We start from the raw sequence: 18,636 nt of genomic DNA, 5'->3' as shown, positions 1-18,636 counted from the left end.
GAAGGGGACGACAGAGGATGAGATGGCTGGATGGCATCACTGACTCAATGGACGTGAGTTTGAGTAAACCCCGGGAGTTGGAGATGGACAGGGAGGCCTGGTGTGCTGCGATTCATGGGGTTGCAAAGAGTTGGACATGACTGAGCGCCTGAACTGAACTGAACTGAACTGAGAGCCTGTCATCAGTCAGTGTGCAGGATTTGAGGCATAGGCCTGGGCTTTAGGGCCGGGACTCCAGGCCCCAGGAATGGAATAGCTAAGGGTGTGATGAGATACATCTGAAATCTGGTTGTCAAAACTGAGGTGAGAGGTCGGGCAGAGGTGGACTCAAAATGCTGCTGCCCAGACTCATTGGTCCTGGCAGACAGTGCTCTCTCCCTGCTGATTTCATCCTGTTGAGCCTTATTTTCTGGGTGTGTATATTATGCAAACTTAGGGGATCCTTCAGATTATTTGGCAAGCCAGAAAGAGGGTTACCTTGGAGACGAATTTATTATTTCATCTCCTGAAATGCTGGTGAGTTGCCAAGCAGAGATCAGAGACCTGGAAGCTTTCACCAAGCTTTATGAGTAGACACAGCCCATTCAGTCCTCATCAGCTCAACAGCCTGATGCAGGTGTGTGTATCAGCTGCATGGGAAGGATGCAGAAGGGACAAAAGCAATTTAGTATCAACAGGAGGAGGAGGTGTGCAGGCTTTAATCCCCTACCCCTCACCATGCTGCTCCCTCCTGTAGCAGACACAGTGCAGAGAGGAGATGGAGACAGCGGCTTGGAAATAGTGTCTGCATTTGATTGGTATGTGCACCTTGAGAATTAAAAAGTAGATGAGATTAATGCATGTCTAAATGAAGACACTGGCCATACACACACTCCTTAGAGCTTGGGAGCCCTATGGCTGTGTCCCAGACCAGACACATAGAGTCCAAAGAAAACCAAAGAGTGTCATGTAATATAACTGTCTGGCCACCCTCGAAGCCCCACTTTTTTTCTAGGTGGCTTCAGAAAAGGATAACTCCCAGCCCAGTTCCGACAGCTGAATTAGATGGCTGAGTTGTGGCATTGCTGCTGCCAAAACTGCTTGGATGGTTCCCCCAGGGGGCTTAAGGATGTGGTCAAGTTTCCTGGTTTACCCTGAGTTAAGCAGAAATCTTCACCTGGCCAGGTGGCGTTAAGTCCACATCACCTCATCATTGGAGAAAATGCATTACAACCTCCTGCAGTTTCTTTCATGGAATGGAGCATGGCATCAAGGAAATAAGATAGTCAGCATGACATCACAGCAGGTCAGAAATAGTATCATCTAGATACTTTGATTATATTTTAAAATTCAGTTTACACACAATAGGAACTCAGTTAATTAACTCCAAGCTGTAATCTCAGTCGGATTTGAATGGATCTGCATTTCAATAGCTTATCCCTCCAAAATAATATTAAGAAGCCCCATAGCAGCCTGTCATTCTAGGGCTAAAATCATAAAACTTGGTTGTTTTCTCCTCGTTTTCAACAACCATTATTATTTATGCAATACTGATGAAATCAAGCAGATAGTATGACTTTTTTGTAGTTGAGGTTAATTTGTCAATTTCCTGCCAGGCTTCCAATACCTCCAGCACACATTTTCCTGGTTAGTTGACAAATCTATGATGGTAGTCCCTAGAGGACTGGCAAAGTTTACTTCTGTGGATCTTTTCCCAAATCATAACTGGTTCATCTTTTTTCCTTTGAGTTTTCCAGGACAAAGGAATTCTTATATTTAGTAACATCTTTTCATTCTAAACAAAATGTGAAATGTGCAAAAAAGTGAAAAGAATGAAATCATTTAAAAGTGCCTGGCCTGGGGCCTGACACTAAATAAATATTTTAACATTGTAAAAGGAAAAACAATGCCCTTGATTTCAACACCAAAGAAATTTGGGGGATTTTCTTGGCATCGATTTTATGTAGGTGTAATTAGATTCCATATGCATTTTACTTTGAGTTTTTCTCACTTAACGTTTACATGAATGTTTTCTCATGCTGTTATGAGATTTTCATAAATAGAATTTTAGTTGGTTACATAATCATTAGTAAGGAGTACATGTGGTTGTATGAGAAAACCTGAGAAACAGTAGCTTAAGTTTTTTTAGCTTCAAAGAAAAAATTGGAACAACTGAGGATGCTCTTGAGGTAGGGAGACTGCTCATTGAAGGCAGAAGGAGCTTTTCTTTTCTTTTTGGAGCTTTTCTTTTTTTGCACTATGTAATTATTTTTAATGTCCAGAGTTTATAATCTGAGGACCAGAACTTTCTCCCATACTCAAGTTTATAAATTCTCAAATGGCTTATGAGGCCAGTACAGGTACTTCCTCCTGTCTAATTTGGTTTCTGGGAAGACTTCATTGAAGTCCTCAGTGCTCATCTGATCAGGTGGAATTATGTTCCTCATCTTCTCCAGCTCTTTCTCATATTCCTGAATCCTGGTCTTTGAGAGAGACAAAAACTCAGCACAACTTTTCATATCTTCTTTTTCCTCAGGATCCACCTTGGCAGTATAATTTATTCTCTAGCACAGGAACTTTCAAGGCATTAAACTTCTTCTCAGAGTCACCCACCAAGCCAGACTTTGCCACATTGGCCATGTGGGAAACCCTGTTGATGGCAGGTGACTTCCCAGGCAGAGTAACCAACCTAGAGCTGAGGGACTCGTTCCAGGATTTCAGGGAGTTAGCAAAGGCCTTCTGGTTTCAGAGGATGGTCTCCCCAGAAGCTACCCGGTCAATGGCTTTTAGAGCAAGTTTCCATCCAGGCATCTTGAGATCGTTCACCGACTCCGGCGGCCTACCATCCACAGCAGCCCAGGAGGAGATCTGATGCTCTGCTATCCTTAGGGAAGGCTGCCATGTACCAGGCGTGAGCCTTCCCAGAGAGAGAAGGAAGTTATGGCCTGGGGAGACTGAGTCACATGATCACCCTCACTCAATAAAGTCTGGGAAGGCAAGTTGATACCTTTCCAGCCTCACTGGTGAAGATATGCAGGTGTCTTAGGATGAAGTGGTCAGAATTCCAATTACATGTCAAAGGGCCGTGGATTTCTTTTTTCCGAATTCCAGTTTGATTGCTGCCTGGCAAGTGGCAGGATTTCAAGGGCTGTGCTCCATTTGTGACCTCCTGATTTGGTGATGGAAACAGATGTACAACCAGGCAATCGTGAAAGTTGCATCAAGACGAGTGGATATCAGTTTCAGGGAGGCAGCTGTCAACACAAGATAAAGAAAAATTCCTCGGCGTTTAGAGCTGGCCCTGTTTGAAATTAACTCCTTCCTGGGATAATGAGCAACCTGCCCCAGGATGCAGAGACTGAACAGATAACTTGGCATGTAGGTAGAAGAGGCACGGATCAGGTGAAGTGGACCAGGTGACCTCTCCCATCGATATATATCTCCAGGCAAGAATACTGGAGTGGGTTGCCATTTCTTTCTCCAATATACATCTCCATGTTTTAAAAATTAGGGTATATTTGCTAAAGTACTTCCCCAAGCACTTAGGGTATTGGCTGTGTGGTAGAGCCTTGTTCCCACGTTGCTCATTAGTTACCTGAAATGTAGCTGGTAGAGTGATTACCAGACACAGGGGATTCACCTTCCAGGCTCCAGGCTCCAGTGCCATAGGAAAGCCCTGTCTTGGGCTTCCAAGCCATTGCCTGGCTTATAAAGCAGCCTCATCCAAAGTTACACATGTCTTTTTCCTCCCTGCCTGTTAACACGACACTATTATTTTTCCAGAGGCCGTGGATTTCCCCTTTTGTGCTAACAAAATATGCATGTTCCTCATGGGAAGGATGGTGTGGACGCTGACATAACTCAGTTGTAAAACAAGGAGAAATGTGAAAACCATTGACCCTTCGATTTATTTGCAAAATGGACTTGCTAAAATGGAAAGTTTCATTCATTAAACTCATTTTCTGTGAACTGAAAGCTATAAACTAAGTGTGATCGATAAACTAGTGAGTCTAAGCTTATGTAACTCAGGCAGCATGGGTTTTCTTTCATATAACAGAACCCTTCGCTTTATTTTACTTTTGGCTGCACCGGGCCTCGGTTGCTGCACGTGGGCTTTCTCTAGGTGGAGCGAGCGGGGATACTCTTTGTTGTGGTGCATGGGCTTCTCGTTGCAGTGGCTTCTCATGTTGCAGAGCATGGGCTCCAGGTCCGTGGGCTTCAGCGCTTGCGGTGCACAGGCTTAGTTGCTCCCGGGCATGTGGGATCTTCCCAGACCAGGGATCGAACCCATGTCCCCTGCATTGGCAGGTAGATTCTTAACCACTGGATCACCAGGGAAGTCCAGGATGGCTTTCACTTTAGGTGAAATGAGGATCCATTGGAGGATTTATTTGAGCATCATCTGACCTATTTTTTTTTATTTTTTTAAGGATCACTTTATCTGTGGTGCTGGGACTAGATATAGAGATCAGATTCATTACCAAAGGGGAAGAGAGTTGGGAGGTGGACAAAATGAGTAAGTGGGTGATCGACGGGTACTTTCAAGAAGTTTTGCCTTAAAGGGCAAGAGAGGAACGGAGAGGTAGACGAAGAGGAATTTGGGCTCAAAGGAGACTGCTTTTAGACATGTTAGAACATGATTGAGCGCTGTTGAGAATGATCTGGAGACTGGGGAAAGTTGCTGAGGCAGGAAAAGAGAGAGACAATTGCTGGAAGGACATCGTGAGTTGGGGAGTGAGGATGTCATCAAGGGCACAAATGGAGGAGAGTCTTCTGAGAGTGACAGCAGAGCCTGTGGGACCAGCGAGGAGGCTGGAGCCTGTGGTGGAGGGTGTGGAGGAGGCTTTCTGACTGCTAAATGGGAAGCAAGGTCAGCCACCGGCAGTGAGGAAGGGGGAAGAGGCATTGGAAGTTTGAGGAGACAGAAGGTGTAATATCCTCTGAGACAGTTCAAGAGTAATTAAACTAGGGAAACACAGATTTCTGGATACCTCTGAGGCCTCCCTACAATTTAAATTCATGAATCAAAAAACAAAACCAGACAACATGGTCCAATGTTTTCCTCCAGCATTTTCAGCTGAATATGTGCAGATACAGACAAAAGTGTTGGATTTCATCTGAGTTGGGTTTTTGAAAGACTATGGTCATAGTTATTGATGGTGGAATCTAAAAGCTTCCCAAAGAGGGAAGTGAGGGCATGAGGTGGGGTAAGGGCAGTGAAAGGGTGATCGGATCAAAACAACATAAAAGGAATATTGTATTTTATGAATTGGGTTGTCTTTTATAAATTAAATCATATTTCCAATGCATGATGGAAAGTTAGCCACATTTAAAAACTAGGTAGTGAGTTTGCATATGTGAAACATCCTATATGATTAGGAATAATTATTTGCGGGTATTTCTGTTTACATTGTGTTTTCTTGTGTGTGTGCGTGTTATTATTATTTTTTTAATCAGGGTATAGTTGCTTTACAAAGATGCTCAGCATCACTAGTTACTAGAGAAATGCAGATCAGAACTACAATGAGATATCACCTCACACCAGTCAGAATGACCATCATCAAAAAATCTACAAACAATAAATGCTAGAGAGGGTATGGAGAAAAGGGAACCCTCCTGCACTGTTAGTGGGAACTGACACAGCCACTGTGGAGTATATTGTGTTTTCTTAAAGCAAGTCACAGTATATCTGGAAGAAGCTAGATATAAGGCATTCTGAATATAAGGCAGTTGGCCAACTGGGAGGGCTCTGAGCAGAAGCCGTGTGTGACATGGGTCACTGGCCCAGCCCCCAGGCCCAGATGGGAACATGCAGCCAAGGAGTGGCTGTCTTGGTCACATAACAGAAGTAGGGATCAGCGATGCGTCTGGTCAGGGGTGCAGAGACTGCTCACAGGGAGAAGGCAAGGCAGCTGACTATTTGGAGCCAGGATCTGAGGAACTGCTGAGAGCTGAGGACAGCAGGCAATGGGAATGCCCATCTGGAAAGGGAGCAGGGTGGTAGGCAGTATAATAGAACCACAAAGGAGGGGCAGCATGGAATTCCATCCATTCCTCCTGAGTTACCAAGCCTGGATTTGGAGGTGAGGCTTGTTGGTGGAATCACCGAGACTGCAGAGGTCCCTCAGAAGGAAGGAAGGAACCTGGGGGCATGGGGGGGTGTTTCTTACCTTTGAACATCCTTCCCACTGTGGTCTTCACTGGCCGAGACACTGGGTAGGATTGAGCCTGAGGATGGGGGCACTGACGGTCTAGCTGTAGAACCTGGGAAAAGCAGGGGTGGAGGAAGTGAGGAGGGGTTGACGAGGAACAGCTGTTCTCTTCCCTCAGAGCAGATGGGAGGTTTCTGTACCAGCACACCATTTATAATCATCCATGGCAAAATGTGCGTTTATTTCATCTGTGGCCCCACTGTCCATATTTAACAGAAGTCAGGGCAGGGTAAGGGGCTTCCCAGGTGTTGCTAGTGATAAAGAACCCTTGTGCCAATGCAGGAGATGAGGGTTTGATCTCTGGGTTGGGAAGACACCCTGGAGGAGGGCATGGCAATTCACTCCAGTGTTCTTGCCTGGAGAATCCCATGGACAGAGGAGCCTGGTGGTCCTACTGCTAGGACCTCAAAGAGTTGGACATGACTAAAGCGACTTAGCATGCATGATAAGACAGGGTAAAGGGAAGCCACAGGTCATTTTCTTGGCCTCACTGAGCTTATTCTTGCCTAGGGCCGGTATGTATGTGTTAAGGTCATGAAATGGGGCAACTCTTCCTGGCATGAGTCTTGATTCTAACGCAGCTGTGTCATGGTCTTGTCATGATATCCTTCCATGTTTGAGTCTTCTCATCCTTGATAAGGAGTTAGCCTTACCTGGTCTCTCAGTAGCAGCAGATAAGAGGTACGGAAGTGCTTTGAAAAGCATGATGTAGACGCAGCTGGAAGGCTTCTGCAGTAGGTGGGGATACAGAAGCCCTAACCTTGCAGAATGAAGTGAGGTCAGCACAGATTAAGCAGACCAAATCAAATCTTTGATGGTTGAGTGATTTCTAAAAATGATTGCAGGTTGGCACAATTTAACAGGACTGCCCAGAGCAGCTGAAAACATTGTCCAGGACAGATCAGATAAAGCCAAGTTAGAAATTGGTTGTTGCTGTAAATCAAGCGGTAGGCTATCACTGACCTAGATTTTTCCCAGAAGTTTTCCCGCAGGAAGTGAAAGAAAAACCACCCAGTGGCTGCCAGGGCTTGATTTGTCAGGAGCTACACGAGGTCTACATGGCATTAAAAGATTGCCCATCTCTCAGCTTGCCCTAATGGGTTGGGGCTCATTGAATTCAAAGCCAGTGAGATGTGTAAATCAAATCTATAGAATAAAATGGCCAGATTTCAGCCCCAGTTGCCAGCGAGCTATAACAGCCTCTGGTTGCATCATCCTTCCCTTAGCTACTAAATGTTCAGCTTGTTGCTGAAACTGCTGCTTTTTAATGCCTCTCACTGTAATGTCAATATTTTCCCCATTTTCTGCCTCCCTTTAAGGAAGTAGGGATGAGAAATGGCATAAAGAGGAAGCTTGTTGTGGGCCCTGACCTGGGAGACCCAGAGAGCTAGTCCTGAACCCAAGAACTGGCTGGCTGTTCTCTCTCTCCACCAGAGAGTATGGGGCCAATCTGAGGGACCCAGGGATGTGGAAGCTATTCCAGAGCATCCTGGGAAGACCCAAGAGCCAAACTCTTCTCATCTTATGTCAGATCTGTGCTGTGTTGTGCTTAGTCGCTCAGTCGTGCCTGACTCTTTGTGACCCTTTGGACTGTAGCCCACCAGGCTCCTCTGTCCATGGGGATTCTCCAGGCAAGAATACTGGAGTGGGTTGCCATGTCCTCCTCCAGGGGATCTTCCCAATCCAGGGATCGAACCCAGGTCTCCTGCATTGCAGGCAGATTCTTCACCATCTGCGCCACCAGGGAAGCCCTATGTCAGGCCTGCAAAGGGTGTAATATACCACGCCTTGAACCCCAGCTGATCAAAGTCAGGCACGGTCACCACAGGATGGTGTCTGATAGTCCCCAGGATCCTCCTCACTGCTGTTGTGTCAGCCTTCCTCTCTCCCACAGTCTGAACCCCTGGCCCTGAAGCTGGCTTTGACTCCACCTTTGCCCTTTGGGTTTGTGTCACTAAGATGACAGGGCCGATCAACACTCCCTGACTCTTATGTGCGATGTCAGAGGGGTTTGGAGTGGCTTTGGTGACATCGGAAGGCACCCAGTTGCACATGGTGGGTGAGCATAGTTCACATGAAGCTAGAGATACAGTGCACACTTGTACCATCACCTTGGCTCCATTGCACTGCTGGCCTTTTTCACCCATATGCATGTGGAAGTGTAAATGTGTACATACCTAAATGTACAGGTGTCAGTGATGGAGTTTTCAAGGGAAGAAAAATCTAAGAAGCGTCCAAGTGCAGGCCTAGAAACCCTGTGTGGGTCTGAACATGATTGTGGTAGAATTGTAAGGCCCTGGCTGCCCTCTTTGTAGGACTTTGTAACAATCACATGCCAAGAGCGATACTGAGAAGTGAGCATCCGTCACTGAAACAGTTGATTCATTCTTTTCATTTATTCATATGCAGAATGAATACTGATGGCCTACTGTGTGTTGGGATTCCCTGTGGCTCAAAGGGTAAAGAGTCTACCTATAGTGCAGGAGACCTGAGTTTGATCCCTGGGTTGGGAAGATCCCCTGGAGAAGAAAATGGCAACCCGCTCCAGTAATCTTGCCTGGAAAATCCCATGGACAGAGGAGCAGCCTGGTGGGCTGCAGTCCATAGGGTCAGAAAGAGTCGGGCGCAACTGAGCAACTTCACTTTCACTGTGTGCTAGGGATTCTAGGACAGCCCGGCAGGATAGATGGACTAGTTTCGAGGATTTACTAGATGATGCTGGCAGTGAGTATTCTGAAAGCGAGAAGCCTGTGGTGTTCTCGGGATAGGTACCTTGTCCATGGTCACAGACTAGTGACAGGGCTACACTTCGAATACATGTCTGTCTGACACCCAAACCCACCTATCAGTCACTAACCTGTAGTACTTCACAAGCATTTCCCTGTAGCTGCATGGCGGGGTAGAGACAGAATCAGTGAGAAACGAAGGTGGCAAAGTGGACCAAGCTTTTGCTAAGTAAGGGGTTTGGATTTTGTCCTGTAGGTGATGGGAGGCTCTGAGGGAGTGATCTAATTACATATGCATTTTTGAGAGAGTGTCCTACTATAAGATAGAAAGTAGTTTCAGTTGGGAGAGAGAGGGACCACTCGAGGTGGTTTCATTGATCCCATAAAGAAGTAGCAATAGTCCAAAGTAGGAGAGTAAAGAGGTGGGTGGGAGGAACTGGGAGGTTTGGATTGACGCACATATGCAATTGATACTATGTATGAAACAGATAATATAATGAGAACCTACTGTATAGCACAGTTCAGTTCAGTCGCTCAGTCATGTCCAACTCTTTGCGACCCCATGAATCGTAGCACGCCGGGCCTCCCTGTCCATCACCAACTCCCGGAGTTCACTCAGACTTGCATCCATCGAGTCAGTGATGCCATCCAGCCATCTCATCCTCGGATGTCCCCTTCTTCTCCTGCCCCCAATCCCTCCCAGCATCAAAGTCTTTTCTAATGAGTCAGCTCTTTGCATGAGGTGGCCAAAGTACTGGAGTTTCAGCTTCAGCATCATTCCCTCCAAAGAAATCCCAGGGCTGATCTCCTTCAGAATGGACTGGTTGGATCTCCTTGCAGTCCAAGGGACTCTCAAGAGTCTTCTCCAACACCACAGTTCAAAAGCATCAATTCTTCGGTGCTCAGCTTTCTTCACAGTCCAACTCTCACATCCATACATGACTACTGGAAAAACCATAGCCTTGACTAGACGGACCTTAGTTGGCAAAGTAATGTCAGAGAACTCTATTTAATGCACTGTGGTGACTTGAATAGGAAGGAAAATCCAAAAGGGAGGGGATATATGTGTATGTGTGGCTGATTCATTTAGCCGTGCAGTAGACACTAACACAACATTGCAGAGCAACTATACTCCAATAAAAACTTAAATCCAAATAAAACAAAAAGGTAGAGTAGCTGTAGAGATGCTAAAGAAGGCATGGGTGCGATAGTTTTGAGTTACGATTTTCAAGGCGATTTTAATTGACAGATCTTGAAATTGATTGAAATGTGATATGAAAGGTATGGAGAAATCAAGGAGAGAGCCAGGTGTCTAGCACAGCTAAGTGGATGGGTTGATGGTGTTATTCCTCAGGATAGGGAACATAAGACGTGTTAGTCACTCAGTCGTGTCTGACTTTGCAACCCCATGGACTCCAGGCTGCTCAGTCTCCAGGCGAGAATACTGGAGTGGGTTGCCTTTTCCTTTTCCAGGGGAACATAAGAAAAGGAATATATTTGAGGGGAAGTTGGTGACTTTAGTTTGGACACTATGAGCTCATGATGCCTTTGGGACACACATGTGAGATGCCTGGTAGGCTATGAACATACAGGTTTAGATTGCAGGATGGTGATCCCGTGTGGGGACTTAAAAATCTGCATTTAATAGTAACGTCAACCATGGGAGTGATTCAAGCTCTCCAGGGAGAGCATGTAGCATGTAAAGCCAACCTGATGACTCACACATTTAGGGATGAGGGTGGCCAGAGGAGTGGGAGGACGGTTAGGGGTGGTAGGTGAAGATGAAAGAACTCTTCACGAAGGAGGGAGTGATGCATGATATTGAACGATGCTGACCGACAATAACAGGGCTTCTGGAAAGTGTCCACTGAACATGCCAACTGGGAAGTCACTGGTGGCCCAGACAGAACGGGAGTGCTGGTCAAATTGAGTGGTGAGGTGTGGAGTTGAGCTGAATGCAGGTGGGACACTGAATGAAGACTGGCTCCCCACGTGGTGTGGTTGTGGAAAAAGAAAAGAAATGAGCTTTAGTTAGAGAGGGCATAGGATTTATATGGCTTCCCTGGTGGCTCAGATGGTAAGGAGCCTGCCTGCAATGTGGGAGACCTGGGTTCCATCCCTGGCTTGGGAAAATCCCCTGCAGAAGGCAATGACAACCCACTCCAGTATTCTTGCCTGGAGAATTCCATGCACGGAGGGGCCTGCTGGGCTGTAGGGTCCGTGGGGTCACAAAGAGTTGGATATGACTGAGCATTCTCTCTCTCTCTCTCCCCATCTCTCTCTCTCTCTCTCTCTCTCTATATATATATATATATATATATATATGATTAATATGGATTGTTTTTAAAGAAGTCTATTTTTTTTTAAATTTGTATGGGAAAGAAATTTGTACTGGAGTATAGTTGCTCTACAGAGTTGTGTTTGTTTCTGCTGTATAGCAAAATGAATCAGCTATATGTATACATATATCCCCTCTTCTGTGGATTTCCTTCCCATTTAAGTCACCACAGAGTGCTGAATAGAGTTCCCGGTGCTATATAGTAGGTTCTCATTAAGAAGTCTAAATTCTTAGGTGAAAGAGCTAGTTGAAAATAAAGAGGTGAAAACTACAGATGAGTGGAAGGATTAATGATGGCATTGGGTCTCTGAGAGATGATGGAATTCAGGGCACTGAATGAGCCTTTTATATACAAACAGAAAAAAAAAATACTTATTTTAAAAATAGGCTTATTTAAATACAGGCTTGTGCTGGGAAGGAAGTATCTTCTAGAGAAGCTACAGACTGACAAAGGTCAGGCACAAGGATTCCTGGACAGTGTCAAGAGCCCACCTGAGGTTGAAGACCACAGATTCGTAGTGGCTATCTCCTGCTGGGTTATGGTACCCTACATGGATGTGGTACCCTGCGTGGACGTTTAATCTTGGGGAATCAGGATGGGCATTGAACCCTGATTGGAATTCTGCTAGATGGGTATAGCCAAAGGATGGGGAGGTGAGCTGGTTGAGAATACAGGAAGACAGTGGTTGGAAATGATTGTTTACTTGATTCTAGCCAAAAAGAGATGAAAGGGAAGAAGACAGCAGAGCTATGATGAATGGGGAGAAAATAAAGCCACAGATGAGGGGGCTTGGAGAGATCCTAAAGCACCCGTGGCGAGGATAAGCAGGGGGAGAAAGGGGAGGATGGGCGGCTGTGGCTGGAGCCTGGGCCTTCATAGCTAACATTTCATACTTAGTGGTGAGGCCAGATGTCAGCCCCCAGGAGGGGTGGTTGACGAGGGGAGATCAAGGTTATCTGAGATGAGATTGTCAAGGAACTGTGGGAATAACGGTTGGATGAGTCATGCACACAAACACTGAGGTCACTACAATGAGGGTGGGATTTGATAGGTATACTGTGAGCCCAGGGGTGACGTCATCGGTGGGTGTGAGGAAGTGACCGGAAAGGTCACTTGGTGACAGAGATGAGGATGATTAGAACAAGGGAACAAGCCAGACTTTCCAGGAGGACAGCTGTGGTCTGGAAGCAACACTAAGGAGTAAAAAAAAAAAAAAATCTTTGGACCTGCTGCTGAACCTGATACTATCTGCTTTAAAAGCCCATATTCTTAAAACTATTCTGTATTGTTCACTCAGTCTAAAGGATAACTTTCAGTTTACCTATATCTTTCTAAGGAATAAAAAAAAGCTATAGGAAATAGTCTATTCTCAGCTTTATTCAACCAACTTTGTTCACTTCTACTGAATTTTCCAAATCAGCAAATCCATATTTTTAAGACTAAATCTTACAAATCATGATGGAAATAGAATGACCTGTACCACAAAACTCCTTAAATTATCAATCAAGCTAATCTTATAAATCTCTGTTTAAAATTTAGACTTCGGTGGACACTTAACGTGTGAAAACATTCCAGTTGGCACTTTTATGGCTTGGGCGCAGTTGCTGGCCTTATGGCCTGACCCGAGGCCGGCACTGAACTAGGAATGTCCCTTGTGTATGCATGATGCCCTGCTATTTGTAACACATGCTTGGCATCTGAATCTATCTCTTATGCTGAGAACTATCAGACCAGAGAATTGCTGTGTGTCACAAAGGCAGCAAATGTAATCTTTACGAACCTCTCAAACTTCTATGATTCAAGATTCCATAGCTCTGTTACTCAGATTTTTTAATCTGAAAAACAAAAGCACAAGGCAAACATCTAGGTGAAAGTAGACGATATCAGCTGTGTACATTTGCAGTGGAAATCTGCCTGTGGGACGAGCTGTGCCTTGTATATGGGTTGAAAAATGGAATCCAGAGAGCAAATAGTTGGTTGCCTCAGAGTTCCTGTGTTAGTGTGAATTGCTCAGTCTTTGCAACCCCATGGACTGTAGCCCACCAGGCTTTTCTGTCCATGAAATTCTCCTAGGGATCCTCAGAATTCCTTAACATCATGGTGGTGACCGCTGAAAGTTTCATTCTGTTTTGTGACTTGACTTACAGTGAGGAAGGTAGCACAGCTGTAAACCAGCTGTAATTCATCGATACTTGGAAACAGAGTTCTTTTGTCTGTTCCAGACACTCTTTTCCCCCCTCCCTTAATTTCATAGAGTTGGGTTGTTAGTGGGAAAGTAGTTGTTGAAATAGAGGTTCAGTCTTGCTGAGACTGCCCCTCACCAGGACTTCTGGGAACCCTCGAGTATTGAATTTAAGACAGCGAATCTTGTTTGTGATAGGTGGCAGTGTAAAGAAGTCATTTCCTACCCGTGCATTTGACTTCATTCATAGAAACGCGCCGATTCCTGAGCTGCTATGTGCCAAGGATGGCCTTCCCAGCTATCTGGGAACATAAAGGGATGTAGCGCCGCCTAGTGGAGGCAGTTCCTTGGCATGAAGTGAAGTGAAGTCACTCAGTCGTGTGCGGCTCTTTGCGACCCCATGGGCTGTCGCCTGCCAGGCTCCTCCGTCCATGGGATTTTCCAGGCAAGGATGCTGGAGTGGGTTGCCATGTCCTTCTCCAGTTTCTTGGCATGCATTCAGCCTTATTCTGTAACAAATACAGGAATGAATGTATCTATTAAATGTGGGTAGCAGTAAACTGAAAGGTGTAAATAAGCCTTTCACAAATTTAATTTACTACACAGTAAATTTTAATGGTGAAACAATTACCACAGCATCTTATAACTTACAGAGGCTATGAGGATTAATAATATGAGAACTAGAATTGTGGTTACTTTTGAGTGACGGGAGAGGGGTTGCAGATGGGATGGGACACATGGAGAGGCTTCTGGAAGTGACTGGCGGATTCTGTTTATTTTGAATGGGTGATGATTACAAGGGTAGTGGCCTCAAGAGAGCTCATTAACTAAACATTGATTTTATAGTGTTTTCTGTATCTGTTATTTAATGGGAAGGTCAAACTATGGAAACTTTTGACCAAACACACCACCTCCTAAATTTATAGCCCTTTTCAGAGAAATTCCATAAATGCTAAGGCTTGTATGGTTTTGACACTTTATTTCATCATACTTTCCAAGTAAGTTTTAAGTACCAATAATATCTGCATTGACATGCCTGTGGCATCATTCAAGCGTTAAGTTCTTTACCTCAATAGACGTATCATGCTTTTATAGTGGACTGGGTATTTTGTCCTATTGTGTATTTGAATATGAACTTTCATGTTCTCTGTGGCACAGAATTCCCCATTCCAAGCTCTTCAGTTCAGTTCAGTCGCTCAGTCGTGTCCAACTCTTTGCGACCCCATGAATTGCAGCACGCCAGGGCCTCCCTGTTCATCACCATCTCCCGGAGTTCACCCAGACTCATGTCCATCGAGTCCGTGATGCCATCCAGCCATGTCATCCTCGGTCGTCCCCTTCTCCTCCTGCCCCCAATCCCTCCCAGCATCAGAGTCTTTTCTAATGAGTCAGCTCTTTGCATGAGGTGGCCAAAGTACTGGAGTTTCAGCTTCAGCATCATTCCCTCCAAAGAAATCCCAGGGCTGATCTCCTTCAGAATGGACTGGTTGGATCTCCTTGCAGTCCAAGCTCTTCAGAGAAGCCCCAAATCAGTAATGCCCCTGAAACAGCCAGTTGCCATGGAAATGACCATTTAGGCTACAAGTTCATTTTTGTGATCAGTCAGACAGAGAAATGAAGAATTACTTAGGAAGGCATCCATCCATTAGAAAAATCCTTTGCAGAGTCCCAGCTTTTTAAAAATTACATTTCTTTCAAAAGTGTGGTGAACAGAGACATTAGTAATGGTGACATATTTGACTGCTTCTTCCAAAGGTGAAAACTCCATTTTACAGGAGAAATTATTTAGGAGTGATATAAGTGAGAGCAAACCAACATTGGATTGTAATAGTAAATCCAACATAGTTTAAGTTATTCAGTTGTAACAACATTTCTTCAAGACACAATGCATTTTAAATTTCCCCTTAAAGGAAATCTCACAAAGGATTTCACATTTGTATAATCTAGATGAGAAATGAGAAAAGAGCAAGGAAGTTGAAAGACCCAAATTGATTCCAGAAGTGCTTGCCAAGTTTCCATAATGTCTCATCAGCTGTTTGTGGGGGAGGGAGGCTTGGGAAGAGCAAGGACTCTTTTCCAGGTTCTCAGATTAGGAAATGCGATTTTGATCTGGTTGAACTCGTCTTGTATCTCTCCTCAGGTTTTCTACCTTATCCCAGACAGATCTGGCCTCTTGAATGAACAGGATGTGGTGTCAGCACACATTTCAGGGGCAACTCTTTTGCACTCATCGCGGAACTCCGCCAACCTCATAGTGGTTGGAATACACACACACATACACTCTGAAGAGAAGACTAAATTATGTGTGTGTGTGTGTATTGTATATATTGGGCTTTCCAGCTGGCTCAGCAGTAAAGAATTTGCCTATGAGGCAGAAAATGCAGGAGATGCCATGGGTTTAATACCTGGGTCAGGAAGATCCCTTGGAGAAGGGCATGGCAACCCACTCCAGTGTTCTTGCCTGGAGAATCCCAGGGATGGGGGAGCCTGGTGGGCTGCCGTCTATGGGGTCGCACAGCGTTGGACACGACTGAAGCGACTTAGCAGCAGCAGCAGCAGCATCAGAAGTGACTGAGCGCGCATGTTATATATATTAAGCTGGGGGTTTATGTGTGTACTCCTTTTTTCCACCCTCTAGCACTGTGTATTTGGAGATCAACCACTTTGAGTTGGAATAAGCTGTCCTTATTTGTTTGGTGTTGTGAGTCAGTTTTGGGTGTTGTGAACCCAAAACTAAGTTTTCAAAGAAACATTAAAATTGAAGTGAGAGTGTGTGCCCAGAGAAACATAAATCAGGAAGGGTGTGTTGTTGTTGTTGTTATTGTTTAGCATTGTTGGCAATTAAAAAAATTGGGGACAGTTCTATAGGAAAAAAGGAAAATGGCTAAACATGGTATGTTCATAATCTATGTTTAAATAATAAAGTAGATACATATTTACAGACATGAAAAAATGTATGTACATACCTTATGTAAATATGTAAATAAGGGGCTGGGGATTTCAGAGAGGGCGGGAAACTGGGGCTTGATCTTTTCTGTATTGTTTGTTGTTCAGTTGCTCAATCCTTTCCGCCTCTTTGCGACCGCATGGACTGCAGCATGCCAGGCTTCCCTGTCCTTCACTATCCCCCAGAGTGTGCTCAGACTCCATTGAGTCAGTGATGTTATCTAACCATCTCATCCTCTGCCGCCCCCTTCTCCTCTTGCCCTCAATCTTTCCCAGCATCAGAGTCTATATCATTAAGGTTTTTTAAATATCAAAATTGTGTTCATATATTACTCGTATAACTTTAAAAAATCAAATTAGCTAAATTTAAACCTTTTTTGGAATCTACTTTCTCAGAGTTATTTTATTTTCTGTAGGGGTAAACTTACCTGTGTGGTTGAAGCTTTGACGATAACCTGAATTCTTGGTCTTGTTGGACATTTTAATCTAAAGACTTTTTCAAACGAGGGTTTAAGGAGGAAATCAGTATCCTGTGTGTCTGTGTGGGGTGCTCTCCAGGTGGCATGCTATCATCTCAGTCCAGTGTGTTGGTTGATTGCAGTGGTTTAGGGCTCAATATCGATCCCTCTGTGACCACTGTTAGCTCAAGGCCCTGTGGGGCAAGAAGATGAAATCATTAGATGCCAGCCAATCTTGGAACTTCGTGGGAGCTCAAAAGCAGATGCTGTCTTATTCCAAAATTTCTTATTCAAGACACCACCAGCCCCAGACAGTCAATGGAAGGGACTCATTCAAAATGCTGGCAATGCTAGCTGTTCCTTTGACATCTGCGTTCTGGCTACTAAGCAGATCTTATGCCCAATCAGAGGAAACCGCTCGTCTTTTTCAGCTGTCATCTTTGGAGGAATCCTTGGAGTGACTAGAGAAAATGGGTCCAGACTCTTTCTTTGAACACCAGTTTGCACAATGTATACTAATGGCTCATAGACTTGGTGTTCATTACTGACACATTATATCTGGGGGCAGCTATGGGTGCTGCCTGGACTTTTCAATTAGTGCATTACGCTGTATTCATTTACTTCAGTGTGCTGCTCCAAGCTTGTCCCAGCTGAGCTCTCAACTACCCCCAGGAACTCTTAGCTGTAGCATAGCATCCTGATTTCAATCTAATAAGTCAGTCTATTTCAGCCTCCTCAGTTTCAGATCAGTTTCAAAGTGCTGCCCCATTGCTGCACAAGGCACGGATACCATTTCCAGCTGCAGCAACTGCCAGTGGAGGTGGCTGCCTTGTGAGCTGCCGGGTGGGACCAGGGAGTACCCAGAGCTGGAGCCACCTGATGTCTCCATATGCAGAGTAGGTGCCGAATATTATTCCTCAAATGGCTCAATGAACAAACATTTGTATAATCTGGAAACATGAATGAGTCTCCTCCCCTACAATAGAGCCTTAGTAACTGAGCTCCTGGGATGTACCTCATTTAGGAATCTCTCTGAGGCCATTGTGCATCCATCCATTCATACAACAAAAGGTGTTGATTAAGTACCAGATACTGTACAGATTAAGTACATGGGGATATGGTGGTGGAAATGGCATTGTCCCCACCATCAAGGACTTGACAATCTAACAGAAAAGAGACACTGGGATAAGTGTGGGGTGTTGTATGTCCCCACGGATTAATGGTGTTGCTTTCCCTGTGTTCACCGATCAGTAAAGGACTGTTGGCACCTGTTTAACACCTCTACTGTCTTCATCTCCTCCCTGACATTACTTTGTTGAATGGGGAGCCCATTCTCTTAGGTACCTAATAAACTCATCTGCTTGTGAAAAGAAGTAAAATGCCTCAGATTCCACTGCTTAGGATGAAAGTTTGGGACCAAAGGCATTCCTTTTTTTTTTTTTTTTTAAAGAAAAAATAGTTTTTCCTAAGCTAATGTTTTTCCTTCTAGACCTGGGTGCCCTTCTCTTATTCATCCTCTGCCTGAGCAGCTAAGAGATTTGAAGGGTAAACTAATACCAGACTCAGCATGTTACATGAGAAATGTATTAGTTAGAAGCCTGGGGTTCTACGAAATAGAGACCAGATCGAGCTAGCTCAGGGAGAAAGAGGTCCGTTGTTATAAGAGATGCAGGGGTGTCTTTCAGAATCAGAAACAGAAATGTGTCAGGGCTGAAGCAGAGCACCAAAGCTGGGAAGCAGGCAGTCACTGGAACCATTTCACTGTCTTCCATCTGTTCATCTTTTTCACCCATC

General features: G+C 44.8%; 1 protein-coding gene and 1 pseudogene across 5 annotated transcripts in view; one reads left to right on the top strand and one right to left on the bottom strand.

Moving 5' to 3' along the window:
- PALM2AKAP2 (PALM2 and AKAP2 fusion) overlaps positions 1-18,636 on the top strand; it is a 513,846-nt gene that overhangs the window by 173,500 nt on the left and 321,710 nt on the right. The window lies entirely within an intron of this gene.
- LOC138433231 (ATP synthase subunit d, mitochondrial pseudogene) lies at positions 2,304-2,790 on the bottom strand (annotated as a pseudogene).

This window comes from Ovis canadensis, chromosome 2 (genome assembly GCF_042477335.2).
Source record: "Ovis canadensis isolate MfBH-ARS-UI-01 breed Bighorn chromosome 2, ARS-UI_OviCan_v2, whole genome shotgun sequence".
Taxonomy (NCBI): domain Eukaryota; kingdom Metazoa; phylum Chordata; class Mammalia; order Artiodactyla; family Bovidae; genus Ovis; species Ovis canadensis.
Note: the sequence above shows the minus strand (reverse complement) of the source record. Positions and strands in the feature narration are given on the sequence as shown.